Here is a 15,339-nt window from a genome sequence, read left to right as displayed (position 1 = left end):
CTGGCCACCTGGGAGTCTCTCGCAAATATGACAGCCTGCGCCGGCGTTTCTACTGGCCGGGGCTTTACTGCTCCGTCCAGCAGTACATTGCCGCATGTGAACTGTGTCCGCGTCGGAAGAAACCCACTATGTGGCTCTTAGGTGATTTGCAACCGATCCCTCCCAGGTAGCACAGAATGTGGGGCCCCAGTAGGTCCGATGTAGGCAAGTGGGGCTGGGGCAACCATCATAAAACCTGCATCGGTCCCCGATGGGACAAATGTGGGCAAGCCCCATTTGGGCTTGCCCCTGTTCCTCCCGCATGGGCCCCATAGCGGCGTTTCTTGGGCTAATGCAGAGCACATTCCTGCATCCAAACCACAAGGGTCCCTTGCCGGATATTTGAGGGCAATCCAACCTAAATGTGGGCTTTTTATGGGAAAGCCCTCATAGATCCGAAATGAGGCCGCCCCCATTAAATCTTTGTGGGACCAACATCGGCCGTAGTGGGGCAAGAAAACGGACATAAACACATGCTGCCCCAATCGGCCCCTTGTAGGTTACTTGAGGGCAGGTGAAATATGAATAAGGGCTCAATTTGGGCAAGTTCTCGTGAAGCCCAAATGAGGCAGCCTTAGCTAAACCTCTTTAGGTCCCACATAGGCTGTAATGGGGCTGGAAGGCGGGCGTGCCCGCATGATACCAAAATTGGTCCCTTGTGGGGAATTTGAAGGCACGTGCAACAGCAAGTGAACTTTAGGTTCAAAACCAACATCCAGCCCAATTGGGGCTGCCCACACAAAACCGCTGTAGGTCCCACATCGGCCGTAATGGGGCTAGAAGGCGTGCGTGCAATTGCGTAATCATTGTTTCCAACCTTTATTTGCATTAGATGTTGCCCTAAATTACTATTATAGATGATTTGCATAACAGTTGTTGCCATGTTTAGTCGATTAGAAATTTACACGGCTTTAGTTCTACAAATACTAAAACAAACTGATTGCTAACTGTTGCCTCTTATGTGGTTGCTTTGGACAGCCTGCAACTCTCGGCACAAAATTACTGTTCAGAACACACATCTCCATAGCTTGAACAAGATGTACATGAAGTCATTTCGGCTAGATAAATGTTATGAATTATTGTAAAATTTATATTGTGGCTGTTTAGAAAGTGCAGACATGTATAAAAAAATGACTTAATTATGTGCGTAAATATTGAATGGGAAAACTTGGACTAGGGCTTTCCATCAATTTCCTGCGTCGGACCCCTATGAGAATAATGTGGGCAAGCCCAAGTGCGGCTACCGCTATAGAACCCGCATTGGTCCTATGTCATTATCTGAGGGGCTAACTTAAAAAAAAAAATGTTCCTCCCAAGCGGCTGCCCAAATAGGTCCAAAGTAGGACCATCGCGGGGAGTTGGCGGAATGTGCTTTTTTAACAATTCCGGAAAAATGTGGCCAGCCCCACAAGGGCTGCCCGCATCGACCCCTAGTGGGGCCTATTGGGGCTTTGTCGACAGCCCCCTTCGGGCCTACGTCGGCCCCTCTTGCAGCACCAACATTGAGCCCACCGGGGCTGTCCTGCATTGCCTACATCGGGCCCACCGGGGCCCACCCTTCATAGCCCACTTTGTGCTACCTGGGCTATACCGAATGACTAGTTTTCCCGTGTAGGCGTTGACCTTCTTGGGCTCTTCCCAGCTTCCGCCTCGGAGAACAAATAGATAGCAGTCGCTACAGATTACACTACGCTGTACAGTATTACCCGAGCCATCCTGACTAGCGGCGCCACAGACGTCGCTACTTACTTCTAGAAGATGTGATTCTTCATCATGGTGCCCCTCAAGAACTAATAGCTGACTGTGGCCGATACTTCCTGTCTCGAGTGGTTGACGAAATTCCCCGCTCGTGCTCCGTCCGCCACAAATTCACCACCGCCTATCACCCCCAGACAAACGGCCTCACGGAACGTTTACACCAGACCCTCACGGACATGCTGGCCATGTATGTTTGATGACAAGCGTGATTGGGGCGTTCATCTACCCTTTGTGACATTCGCCTACAACTGATCTGTCCATTCTAACACTGGATACTCTCAATTTTATTTGTTATTTGGCCGACATCAGTTAATGCCCTACGACACCTCACTACCCGTGGCAGGCGCCACCAGTACTTGCGCCAGTGATGCTGTCGAGCGCGCTAATGATGCCCGCCGTATATCTCATGCCAGGCTCTCCTCATCCAAAGACTCCGAAAAGTTCCGGTACAACAGTCGCCGCCATGATGTCCACTACACTCCTGGATATCTCGTCTTGCTGTGGCTCCCGTGCCGTCGAGTGCGGTTGTGCGAAAAACGTTTGCCCCGTTGAAGAGGCCCTTACCGAGTTTTCCGCCCCGTGACCGGCGTCGCATACGAAGTTGAATCTGTTTATACTAAGTCCTCGTTCACAGCGCCAACCTCCGAATTGGTGCATGTGTCCTGACTGTTGCCTATTATGCACGTTCTATTTCGCTAACGTCGAACGCACCTGAACTATACTTTTCCCGAGGGGAGGCCAATGTTACTTAGCGGTATTTACTGATCGTGCTTAGTATGATAAAGTGCGACAGACTTTCAGAAGATGAGAACGTTGAGGGTGGTGAGATCTCTGCTGTCATCAACGTTAATTGTGCGATAAGCTATCGGACTGTGGATCTTATCCGTAATAATATCTTGCTTATTTCGAACTGATTGTATAATAATACATATGAACGACATAAATGCAGGTGAATTTTGGCACAAGCCATTCACATCATGTGGAGTGTCAATGGCGAGCTATTTTGCAGCAGCGCATACAAGAGTACCAGTGAGAGGGTCACTCATTGACTGAGCTTCAATAAGTCAGGTCACATTGTATGACACGCGCGCACCCTCCAGCGGACCGACGTAAAATCATCTTTTCATTGCAACACCACGCACACTGAAAGCGTCATTTTCCGCTCAATCGTTGGAAATGAGCACCAACGACCGGTTGAACTGCGTCAGATTTTCCGTTATCGGAAATTTAGATCCAGACCTTCTCAGGGATCTCCGGCTTCGATCTACTCCCCCATCTGCTCATAAGCTCAGCGGCGCGCGCCACCTGGTTCACCTTGGGCCGCAAATCTTCACTGACGTTTTTTTGAATTCCATAAATAACAACATTTTGACGTGGGCTTCTCCATTCTAGATCATTCATTGCCATTTTCAACAGTTTACGTTCATCTTTACTGCTACATTCCTCGCTAGCCTCTACTCATTTACGCAGCTTTTTCAGTTCAGCATCTTGCCCGGCGACTTTACATGACACTTCCTCGTATTTCTCGGACATCATCTGGATTGAACCATCTATGTTATCAATTTTTGGAAGAGTTTCTAGCTTATCAAGCTTTGCGTGCATTGAGCTCAAGATGCCACACATGTCAGCTTTTTTCTCTACCTTCTTCCCTGTTTGCTGTAAGTCAGTAGAATAGAATGATGACAATTCCGCCCCTCAAAGAAGGCAGATGCCTTCGATTCAGCCCCAGCCTTCGTAACACCTGACCATTTTCCCACATGGAACCATTTTGCACACTTACAACAGTGCATGACAATACCAGACTGAGGGAGGGCATTGCAGCATGCTTGACATGTTTCATTTGGTCCAGTCATCTCAAAGCAGCAAAAAAATACAAAAATAAGCAATTACAACTTCGGCAGAGTTATGGTAGCAACAACTAGCTTTTAAGAAATCAATGATATGAACCAACCTGCGTGAGATAACACGGTGATGATCACGGTGTGCTCCTTGCCACCGAGGCTGACGGTGCGAGGAGTGGTGGGCGCAAACCGCTGGACAAAGCCTATTTCTAGCAGTCAGAGCGGGGTGACACTAGCAGCGGAGACTCTTGAATCTGGTGCAGCCTAACGGAGGCCCAAAGATACCAGCAGCATGTCCAGGTATAGCAGCAAGGGTGCGATAAAATATACCTTGCCATGTGCACCTTGCGTCAGTAGCTGCCTCAAAGTGCACCAGACAAGAGGACAATGGTACCCCGCCGGGGTGGCGCAGTGGTTACGGCGCTCGACTACTTTTCCCAAGGACGCGGGATCGAATCCCGGCCTCGGCGGCAGCTTTTCGATTGAGGCGAAAAGCAAGGCGTCCGTGTGCTGTGCGATGTCAGTGCACGTTAAAGAACCCCAGGTGGTCGAAATTTCCGGAGTCCTCCACTACGGCGTCTCTCATAGCCTGAGTTGCTTTGGGACGTTAAACCCCACAAACCAACCAGGACAATGGTGATCACGGTATACTCCTTGCCATTGCAGCAGCGATATGCTGTCAATAAACCTATCTATCTATCTATCTATCTATCTATCTATCTATCTATCTATCTATCTATCTATCTATCTATCTATCTATCTATCTATCTATCTATCTATCTATCTATCTATCTATCTATCTATCTATCTATCTATCTATCTATCTATCTATCTATCTATCTATCTATCTATCTATCTATCTATCTATCTATCTATCTATCTATCTATACATCTATCTATCTATCTATCTATCTATCTATCTATCTATCTATCTATCTATCTATCTATCTATCTATCTATCTATCTATCTATCTATCTATCTATACATCTATCCATCTATCTATCCATCTATCCATCCATCTATCCATCTATCCATCTATCCATCTATCCATCCATCTATCCATCTATCTATCTATCCATCTATCCATCTATCCATCTATCTATCTATCCATCTATCCATCTATCTATCTATCTATCTATCTATCTATCTATCTATCTATCTATCTATCTATCTATCTATCTATCTATCTATCTATCTATCTATCTATCTATCTATCTATCTATCTATCTATCTATCTATCTATCTATCTATCTATCTATCTATCTATCTATCTATCTATCTATCTATGTATCTATCTATCTATCTATCTATCTATCTATCTATCTATCTATCTATCTATCTATCTATCTATCTATCTATCTATCTATCTATCTATCTATCTATCTATCTATCTATCTATCTATCTATCTATCTATCTGATGAACAGAAGGCAAATGCACCACGGTCAGGATCATGAAATATTTTTTATTTATTACCGACTTTGGTGTGGGACAGGTAAAAAAGGCAATGGTAAAACACGTCAGCAAATTTTTACTGACGTGATAGGCTTAAAATATTTTCAACAGAACCAGTGCGTCGACCACTCCAAACCTTGTTGGCTGGTCTGGAAGTAGAAGATGCGCTTCTCTGAACTATATGGCACTTTAATAAAGTGCTCACTTACAGGCCCTACTTCGATATCAGTGTTGTGTATTGCGTCCTAGTTTTCCACAAACTGTGGAGCCCCAGACGCATAATAGCATTAAAAGGAATGTTGTCTTCCTGTACAGGTAAGAACCTAATACCATAGTGATGTAACGGAGACGTTTTTTAATGTTCTTTTGAGGATATCCCAGAAAAATATCGCCTCCCAACATTTCACAAACGCATGTCCTATTATTTTGGTTTAGTACAGATGAAACAGCTGAAGAAGGAACGAGAAGTCCTCAGTCATGCATCCATGTTTTGACTGAAATAGTATTAGTGCAGTTTGAAGAAAAATGCTTTTACTGATGGGAATATTGGCACTCGTATAACTCTTCTAAGGACGTCTCCTCCTGGGCCTCCACAGTGTGGTAAATGGTACATAGGCACTGGAAGCATTATGTTCACTAAGTCTCAATACAATTTTTTCTCCTGAAATTACACTGGTAGTTCATAGATAACTGCACATGCAACATCCTTTAAGCGAGCACCACTACACGCAGGCACCCCCTCACTGGAACATTGATGGTTTCGGACGAGCAAACAAATTCGGGCAGCAGATGCCCAACGTTAAATATATGATAGTCCTTAAAATACATATTTTGGTCCTGAAGAAACTAAATCGCCATACAATCTGTCGCCAAAATAAATGTACTAGAGCAAGCCCTCCTTTTGTCACATTTATAAGAAGGTTTGTTCAATTGGATATCTTTCAAGTAGAGGCTCATATGAATGCGGGAAGCACTCGATAAATTTTTTATATATTGTTTCGCGACGCACACAACATACTAATCCGATACCGTAGTTTAGATATAACAAAAGTGTTGCAGGAGGTGGCACGCCAACAAAATATTGACAACTGCCTCCCTTGCCGTACGTTGGCCTTTTATTTTGCATTTGTGGCCTGTTCATTCCAGTAGGATTCTGGATTCCGATAACACTCAAGTTTAACAGCAAGGTACATAGCAGGAATGATTCACCCCTGAAATTGGGAATAGTATTTCTGTGTTGCGTTTCATTCTCCGTGTCAAAAGCTGGAACATTTATTCCAGTTTATGTCTGCACCAGTGGATCTGCAGTAGCTCTGAACAACAGCATTTCACTTTCACTTTGAGCAAAATACAGCAATGCCATATGCATAGCTAAGACTTTGCAATGTGCAGCCTGCAAACGAAACCTCTTATGCGTTCTCTTTTGAGAATGGCTAAGCAAAGCGGTTCCTGGTAGGTAGTGAACAGCAGGGCGTCAGAGGGCATCCCTGTCTCACTGACTATCTTCAGTAATTTTTTTCAGTGAAGTCTCCATTGGCAATGATTCTAACTCTGCAATTAGAATATGCAATTCTTACGCCGTCCACTTTTATGCTGCCCACATTGGAATGTTGTAGAACAAAAAAATAACGTCGCGCGATACGAGATCAAAACGCCTTCACAAGATCTAGCTTTATCATCGCCACCTTTTCTACCAGCGCTTCGCAGCATCGCAGCATTTTAATGCATTCCTCGCTATGTGTACGTTAGTAGCGACGAAACGGCCCTTGATACCACCAGTTCAATGCGGCCCTACCAGCATGATAATGACACCTTGCATTTTTTGGCCAGAACTTTCATAAACATTTTGTTGTCTACGGTGATGAGGCTTATCGGACTATAAGAGCTCTTTAAGAGACGTTTTTCTGGTTCTTAAGTTTTTGCTACCAGTACTATGTGTTTGGTTTGGTTTGTGGGTTTAAAGTCCCAAAGCAACTCGGGCTATGAGAGACGCCGTAATGGAGGACTCCGGAAATTTCGACCACCTGGAGTTCTTTAACGTGCACTGACATCGCACAGCACACGGGCGCCTTGCTTTTCGCATCTATCGAAAAGCGGCCACGGAGGCCGCGATTCGATCCCGCGTCCTTGAGAATAGTAGTCGAGCGCCGTAACCACTGCGCCACCCCGGCGGGGTAGTCCTATGTGTGCGAGATCGTAAACGACAATAAAACACGTTTTTTGCTCATAGGTTTCAACAACTACCCCAAAAGGGATCTGGGCTAAAATAGTCTTCAATTTTTTTCTAAAAATTTGCCCCTAGACCATTGGGGCCAGGTGCTTTACCTGGTTTCAGTTCATCTATTGCTTACTCTATTTCTTGCGCAGATATCGGTTGTTCTAGACAAATTTTGACCGCTTTCTTCAGGCTTTGGCATTAACGGTTGGAACTCAGCATGAAAGTCATCGTCTGCTCTCCCGGAGGAGAACTCCTGGGATTGTGAAACGCACATCATAATTCTCCTTGTCTACAGTCAGGATGATAGTAGCGATGACAATGATGCTACAATTAGCGATAATGACAATGATGACAGTAGCATTGATAATGACAGTGCATTTAGTTGATAATCATAATGAGAGCGAACATGATCCACTGTGTGAAGCAGGAAAGCTTCGTGTTTCGTATATTCTTTAACGTAGATACATTGATGTATTTACAGATTTTTACAAAGGGGTAGCTGACCAGACGAACAACTTCAGGCTAGCGGCGCCCAGCACGAATCGCACACACTTCGTCGTTCTTCACATTCCGCACGCGAGCACAGCACTTTGTCGTCGTCTTCCCTTGACAGAACTCCCGGCGGTGAAAGCACCGTCCCGGTGCTAAGTACAACAAGGATCAGGTGCATGGTACGGCTTGAAGTACTACGTGAACAATGTCGGTGGCAGGGCAGGTGGATGATGTCGGAGAATCAAGAGGGACAACCTCATATGTCACGTGGGTCACCTGACGGAGCACATAAGTGCCGTTGTACTGGCGAAGGAGCTTCTCAGAAAGACCGACACGCCGAGGAGCCCAAACGAGAACGAGTGATCCTGTGCCATAGTGTACTGGGCGATGCCGGCGGTCATAAACAAACTTCTGGTAGGTCTGGGAGGCGGTGAGACGGTCGCGGCCGGTTTCGCGGGCCATATTTGCTTGGGTGATGGCGCCACGTGCATGCTCCGTGGTCTACTCCAAAGATGGCGGCAGCAGTGTGTCCAATGGCAATGTAGGATGTCGACCAAATCGAAGATAGAAAGGCGAATAGCCGGTGGTATCATGCCGCGACGAATTGTAAGCAAATGTTACATAGGTGAAGGCAATGTCCCAGTCACGATGGCCGGGTGCGACGTACAGAACATTTCACGCAAGGGATGATTACGACAAAGTGCTATGCTAGCGTGAGGAATGTGGAGAACGACGAAGTGTGCTTGATTCGTGCTGGGCACCGCCGGCCTGAAGTTGTTCATCTGGTCAGCTACCACTTCATAGATATCAGTAAATGCATCCGTGTATCTACGTTACATTATTGGTTGGAGGTGCGGGGTAGCCTACAGCAAGCACAGAACTCCGCAGCGGTCTTCCACTTTTCGGCTCTTTAGCCATGCCCAGCGACGAGGCCGCACCATCGGCGTCCCTCACCCCGGCTTTGATCATTGCCCACTCGCGTGATCCCGGAACCTTCAATGGAGCGGACGGTGCTAATGAGGAAGACTTTCTCGCTATGTACGAGCGCGAGAGCGTACACAACAGGTGGGATCTGACTATGAAACTGGCTAACGTCATTTTCTACCTGATGGGCACTGCAATGGTCTGGCTCGAGACCCACGAGGAAGAACTAACCAGTAGGGACCTCTGCAAGCGGAAACTTTCTGACAAATTTGGTAAGCCAATTGGACGTCACCTAGCCGCGCAGAAGGAGCTCGCGTGCCGAAAACAGTCGTCCACAGAATCGTATGTGTCACACATTCAGGACATTTTGGCTCTTTTCATGAACTTTGACCCCGCAATGTCAGAGATTGCTAAAGTTGGTCATGTAGTAAAGAAATAGCAGATGACGCCTTCAACTTGCTCGTGTACAAGGACTGCCAAACGGTTGATGCGATCCTAAAAGAATTCCGCCGGTTTGAACAAGAAAAAGCCGCCGTATTTCCTCTCAGTTCACGCGGCTGCCGAACACGGTTGCGACGTCGTCCTGCGTGGACTCTACCCCACATTGCCCTCTGCCAATACATGACAGCCTGACACGACTTGTGTGCCGGGAGCTAGAAGCAGTGTCTCCCACAGTTTTCCAACTATCGGTACCGGATAGTGCCCCTATGGTATCCCTTATACAAGCTGTTGTACGGCAAGAATTCGCCAATCTCGGGATCCAACCTGTATGCTTCATTAGCTCCCCAGATGCTCGGCGTGTGTCCCCGGTACTTGGTTCTGGACGTCTGTACTACCCTCGCCGCAGCCGCAACCCAGATGAGTGGAGAACACTTGACAACAGGCCTATCTGTTTTAACTGCTCCCGGGTCGGTCACATCTCTAGGCACTGCCGAACTTGTCCACCATCGACCTGCCACCGCTAACCGGATCACGTCTTTTTCCACCGCTCTTAATTGCCCTCTGAACAGTAATTCTCAAGCTCCGACATTCAGACTCTGCCCCCCAACCGTTCGTCGTCGTCCCTTGACAATATTTCTGCACTGAAGGTTCTATAGTGCTCTCGAAATTTTTCAAATCATTCTTCCTTTTGTGGCAGTCATTGTCTGTGTACGCATGCAAGTCAACACTCTTTTCTCTCACATCCTCCCTCCCTTTCTTATTGAAAACATTTAGAAAAAATTATGTATGACTGCCTTGGGTAATAGAATATATATCCGGTCATCCAGTTTGAATCTGTTTCTTTGTTCTCATTAAATGATACTTGTACCTTTTTTTTACTGCGATAGGGATAACACTTTAGGGTAACCATTGCAGAAAGAATAAAACTATACTTGGTAGACTGGTAGCACGGAGATGGGATTCTTGTGGAACACAAATCAAAATTCACAAAGGCTGGAAGGAAGCCTGAGTTGCGGTTGCCAACACTTTGCCAAGATGACTTCTGTTTCTCTGGGAGAAGACAAGCCCAGATGAAACAAATTCTCGCGCGCCGTTGCTTCTCCTCAACCACCGTAAATTATGTTATGTAATTCGACATAGCAGTAATGTTCGCGTTGTTCTAGAGATGTATCTACTGGTCTAATCAATCGCACAGGCGGGTGATACCATGTCATGTTTCTGTGTGACTAATGAAGCAAAATAATCGATGCCTCATATTGGAAGAGTAGTACAGGCAGAAGAAACCATCAGTAGCTTGGTTCTCAATTTCAGGTCACGTTGTGAGACCTCACAGGACGCTTGAAATTTTGTGACGAAGGCACGAGAGTGTTATGAGTAACGTAAATGAACGATTCTGTGGAAGGGGATATGGAAAGATTTTATGGCTTAAGTGAAATATTGCATTTAATATCTCATTTAGCCGTCGGGGCTTATTTCTTTCATGTTCCTCAGTCATGACATGTGGCGCTGACGAGCAGAGAGATCCAATTGTTAACAGGCAGCGTGATAGAAAGCAGTGCTTCAGGTGTTACGGGTTGATGAATTGCACTTATGAACTTGTTTCTGGCACGTGTTCGTACATGTTTTCTTTGTATGTTTGTATATAAGGAGAGAAGTACTTGTAATAAACAGTTGAAAGTTCGCGCACGTACCAGTCTTGTCGTGCGTTAGGGAATTGTCTCGAGTTAAAGTTCAGCACGCCTACATAATGATGGAAAACTAACTAGCCGCCATTACAGCATTGCTTACAAAACACAACGCTGGAAACAATGCGAAAACTGAATCATCATACTTTAACGAGAGCCTAGACCCAGCTTATAAGAAGCCGCGTGAGAAGTAAATATATGCCAGTTAAATGATTGTTGCGAATGGCGCTTTAAGTGTAGCATACATGAAATGCACGTATAGCCCGAAAATCACTTGTGTATATCGCGCTCTTCATGAATACGAGCCATCTAGTGGCTGAAGCTGGAACTCAATATTTTATTCATTTGTTTTACCATTTTATTTGTTTATGTCTTGATTTATTTCTACCTCAAATTCACTCGTTGTGGTACCACATGTGTCGTTTGAGCATGCCGACTGTTGTTTTACAGAATGCCCTAATGCTAGCTGCATTAGTGTGGTGAACTGCGTAATCGGAAAATCGATTCCTGTACTTAGGTGTCAGGGCAAAGAAAGCTTTAACATGCGCAGTAATAGGTGCGAATGGTGCACGAGGTGAGCTGCTTTGATAACTGAACATCTAAGCGGTGCGTGATAAAAAGTACGAAAGAAACGCAGTCTGGCAATTTTACGGAGAAAAGTCAGGGATAGAAGATAACATTCTGATGGCAGTTCTCTGACGCTTGAATAAAAAAGGCAATCCGAGGAAATTAATCTTGCACACAATTTTGAACAGAGCCAAGGGGGAAATTAATAGTTTTCTCGAGAGGGTTCCTCTAATGCGCATGAGTATTACAGTCCGGCACAAGCCATCTTTATATAGGTCAGCAGTTTTATTGCTTGAGGTGCTAGTCACACGTTACGGCGAAAGCAACTAATAATTCCGTTCACATTACTAGTAATGTTGGAAATGCGGGTTGAGCAGGAATAGTCGGAAATAGTGTTTGCACGAGGTGACTGCAGAAATTTCGGAACGAGAGAGGGAGCATTTTTGCAAGGGATTAGACTGCCTGCGTTGAAATGTAATTAAACAAGTTTCATTGATGTTTAAGCATAGCAGCCATTTTTTGTATCACGATTCCATATAATTTAAGCCTGCCTGTAATATAAAGGTATAGTGGCTTTTAGTCATAGGTCGCTAAAAAATGCTGGCATCAGAAACTATTCTAAAGATAGATGCTATCTGAGGCTGCGGATCAATAATATAAAGAGGAAAAAGTAATGGGGCGAGTACCCTACCGTTTAGTCACACCATAAATAATGGGGGTGAAAGCAGATCAGTGTCTCATCATATACAAACTGTTGACGTTGAGAAAGAGAGCATCGTATCCAATCGAGAGTGAGGAGCCCATATTTTACTTTGATAGTTTGGGAAAAGCCGCCTGCGGAGAACTTTGTCAAACGCATTTTCAAAGTCTAGAAATGATACATCCACTGGTATATTAAAGGCTTACTACGAACATCATTGATGAATAGAGCCAATTTTCTGTCACATGACATGCCTTTCCGAAAACCATAGTGATCAGTAGGAAATTTACTCACCCCAGAAAGTTGGCAAAATGTAAGGTCTCAACGCAGTTCCTTAGCTTCGCTAAAATTCTATTAAGTGATAACGTGCGATAATTATTGCAAGAAAAGGGAACCTTTTTTGGCCCCTTTAATCACATTCCTCGCTTTCCTGAGCTAGGCATCATCACCCCGGATAATATTGACTGCTAGAGTACGTGCGCAAGAGTAATGCTTGCAATGTCTGTCGTGTTTTAGTCGTCTAAACTAATGCCATCAACGCGAGATGAAGACGACGCTTCAAGTGATGCTGAATTTCGCGATGTCATTGGCATAAAATGTGATACTGGGCATCAATGCGTGGTTTTAGTGTGGCCTACACAAATACAGAAAGAAGTACGACGAAAAATCTACCCGTTATGGCGCCCTCTAGAAAGTGGTTGAAAATTCGTATGTTACTGGTGGAAAACAACCTTGGGAGGTGCGGCAGCTTGCGAAATGGCGATGTGTGTAGTTGACAGCTACTGCCATCTGTCGGATACGCCAATCACGAATACGAACTGCGCATGGCCCCCGAGATCAGTTGCCGCTGCCCTGATCGTAGAGGCAAAAAACTGCGCATGCGCCTTAGAGGTTGGTGGTTCGTTTTCAATTAGGGAAGGGACGCGCATGCTCAGAAAGGCCTTGTGAAAAAGGCAGATATGGCCGTCCACTGTCTTGAAAATCAGAAAATATAGACCAGATTCTTTCATCCTTGCACGCAGGCTGCTAGCGCGCTTCTACTTTCGACACCGGGGACTGCGGGCCGCGCAGGTGCCTCGCATATAATACGTGTTCGTGAGCAAGCGTTCTTCAATTATACCTTTAACAGCCCCGCCGGGTTGGCGCAGCGGTTAGGGCGCTCGACCACTGTGCCCAAGGACGCGGGATGGAATCCCGGCCTCGGCGGCCGCTTTTCGATGGAGGCGAAAAGCTAGGCGCCCATGTGCTGTGCAATGCCACTGCACGTTAAAGAACCCCAGGTGGTAGAAATTTCCGGAGTCCTCCACTACGGCGTCTCATAGCCTGAGTCGCTTTGGGACGTTAAACCCCAAAACCAAACTAAACCTATATCGTTAACGCGCTCTACAATCTATACGTCTTGGTGCGTGCTGTGCATCGTTTTGTCTCTTCTAGAGAGTACTATGGCAATATGAAGCGGACTGTTCCCTCATTTACGCGATATGAGAAGGTAGTCTACCATGAACGTTAAGAACTGGAAATTACCTTTTATTAGCTGTGTAACGCTGGCGCTTTATTTTTTGTGGCTGCCTTTCCCATGGCTGCCCTTCCCATGTGATGAATGCACATGTTTATTTTTCATTTTCTGATTTTCTACATGATGATGCATTTTTTTTATTGTAGCTATATCGGTGAACTTCGGGCTGAAGATTGCACGGACAAAAAGCTTACGTTTTCGGTGATCAGTGGTTCGTCTTTGGCCTCCTTTGTTCGTTCATTTACGGGAATATAGGCACGACCACCAAAAATACAAATTATTTCTGTGTTTCAGAGAGAGATCAGCGTTGAGAACGGTTGAGCGCAGCTAGTATCTGCCAGATGCGCAATAAATACGATTTCATTACAAGCTGTGATGCTGCCCCAAACGGATGCGCAGTGCTTGCACACTTACCAATAGCTTCGAAATAAAATTTGTCTTCTGGCTGCAGAAGTCGCGAGATCCCTCTGCGGTGTTGGTATTTATTCAAGATTTACGAATAGAGAAACGGTGTTGTACCCCACAGCGGTGGCTCAGTGGTTAGGACTCTTGATTACATAGCGTCTGAAGACGCAGACGCAGGTGCAACCACGGCAGCGACCCCCACGCTTCGATGTAGGTGAAGCAGAAGACGGCCGTGTAGCATGTAATGTCAGCGCGCGTTAAAGAGCCCCTGCTGGTAGAAATTACCGGAGCACTCCCCTACGACGTGAATCATAGCCGATGCCATTTTGAGATGTTCAACTTCATATACCATATGCAAATTGACTTATGCTTCAGCTAACTTTCCTTTGGTGCTTCTTTTTTTGGCATGTACGACAATGTAGTATGTGCAGGATTTAAAAAGGCGTATCGTGCCTCACTTACAGGCGCGACAGTTTAATAGGCACTATATATATATTCCAGGCATATATATATATATATATATATATATATATATATATATATATATAGCACTACGCGATAATTGTTTGGGCGACTGGCGCACCACCCGCAGGCGACAACACAGCCGAATTGGTGATGTTCGCGGTGGCTGGCAGGAAGCATGAAGGGTGCTTTGGAACTGGTCAGAATTATATATGAGCCGTGCATATACGAATAATGCTTGCAGCTGTTTTGAAAAGGTCTTTTTTGTTCGGCTGTAGGGTACCAAAACAGCATCATTAGCATGACTGCACACCGAGTACCAACACAATAAACGTGAATGTAAGACAAAATCCCAGTTCGGATCTCGACCGTGGCGGCTGCGTTTCTATGGAGGCGAAACGAAGAGGCGTCCGTGTGCTGTGCGATGACAGTGCACGATAAAGATTCCCAGGTGGTCGAAATTACTCCCTAGACCCCCACTACGGCTTCCCTTTCTCTCTTTTCACTTGCACTCCCACCTTCCTCCCTTCCCTTAAGGCGCGGGTCAGGGGTCCACAGAAGCAAGTGTTACAGATACTGCGCCTTTCCAATTCTCTGATCCAATTATTATTATTAATACAGAATCTCATAAATAACGCGTCGATTTTAACACTACGATAAAACAAATAAGCTCGTTACTGCAAAACAGGGCGGTGAAAATGTCTCTGGCAATATTCTATAGCGCCCGAAGGCGAGCTAATCGTGACTACCGTGCAGGCGCGGCCGCGGAGATCACCATCCCCGCAGTCCCCGAGGAAACACTTGCGTGGCAGTACGCCAGTCGACATAATATGGCC

The sequence above is a fragment of the Amblyomma maculatum genome, chromosome 7 (assembly GCF_055883805.1).
Source record: "Amblyomma maculatum isolate TAMU_Amacu chromosome 7, ASM5588380v1, whole genome shotgun sequence".
Lineage (NCBI taxonomy): Eukaryota > Metazoa > Arthropoda > Arachnida > Ixodida > Ixodidae > Amblyomma > Amblyomma maculatum.
This window is presented reverse-complemented; position numbering follows the sequence as displayed.